Source organism: Archocentrus centrarchus, chromosome 21, assembly GCF_007364275.1.
Source record: "Archocentrus centrarchus isolate MPI-CPG fArcCen1 chromosome 21, fArcCen1, whole genome shotgun sequence".
Classification (NCBI taxonomy): domain Eukaryota; kingdom Metazoa; phylum Chordata; class Actinopteri; order Cichliformes; family Cichlidae; genus Archocentrus; species Archocentrus centrarchus.
Genome location: NC_044366.1, coordinates 6,533,098 through 6,533,859, shown reverse-complemented (window position 1 = coordinate 6,533,859; position 762 = coordinate 6,533,098). Strand labels below are relative to the sequence as shown.

The window sequence follows — 762 nt, the reverse complement described above, 5'->3', positions numbered from 1 at the left end:
TTCAAAGTACAACAAACAATTTTTAAAAAAATTTGTAACAATAAAAACTAAACTGAAACAAGCAAACCTGCTCTGTAAACTAAATGAATTAAATTTAAAAAATTGTGTTTTACTTCATACGTATATATATTTTCATATAGCATCGCCACTACTGAAAGTAACCACAGTGCAACAGGTGTCAGTGGCCACACGATGGCGCTGTATTCTCCGGAACTCAACCTTAACATACACAGCACTTTTACACTGCGGCGTCACAGATGCGGTAAGATCGATTCGGGAACAGCAGGATCACGCATTGATAACAGTAGGCGTGTAGTTGTCGTGGCCGAGTGGTTAAGGCGATGGACTAGAAATCCATTGGGGTCTCCCCGCGCAGGTTCGAATCCTGCCGACAACGAGGTTCTGTTTTCCCAATGCCGCAAATAGAACAGAGGAAGCGCTCCTTCATCGGGAGGCCCCCTGCTGCACCACAGCATTCAAAATTGTGTCATTTACACTGTATTAATTTCAAGGCAGTCGTTTTAACATGACATTGTATAAAAACCAGGCGTTACTAATGACATAATTGAAGGGTCTGTTGTGTTTAGGCACAGAGCCTTAATAAATGTGATTAGTAACACCTGTCTGTATGTATGTTAAAATTACTGCTTCAAGGCAGGATTTAAGCAGATTTTCCTTGGACTTTTCTACCTGACTCATCCTGCCATTAAAATCCAGATTAACCTGTAGCCTTCCTGTTTATTCAGTCATTTGATGTAAACG

The 762-nt window shown here is 40.7% G+C and overlaps 1 non-coding gene across 1 annotated transcript; it reads left to right on the top strand.

Moving 5' to 3' along the window:
- The first annotated feature begins 315 nt into the window (after nucleotides 1-315).
- trnas-aga (transfer RNA serine (anticodon AGA)) lies at nucleotides 316-397 on the top strand. Its single transcript has one exon. It is a non-coding gene; the product is annotated as a tRNA-Ser (tRNA).
- Nucleotides 398-762: the final 365 nt, after the last annotated feature.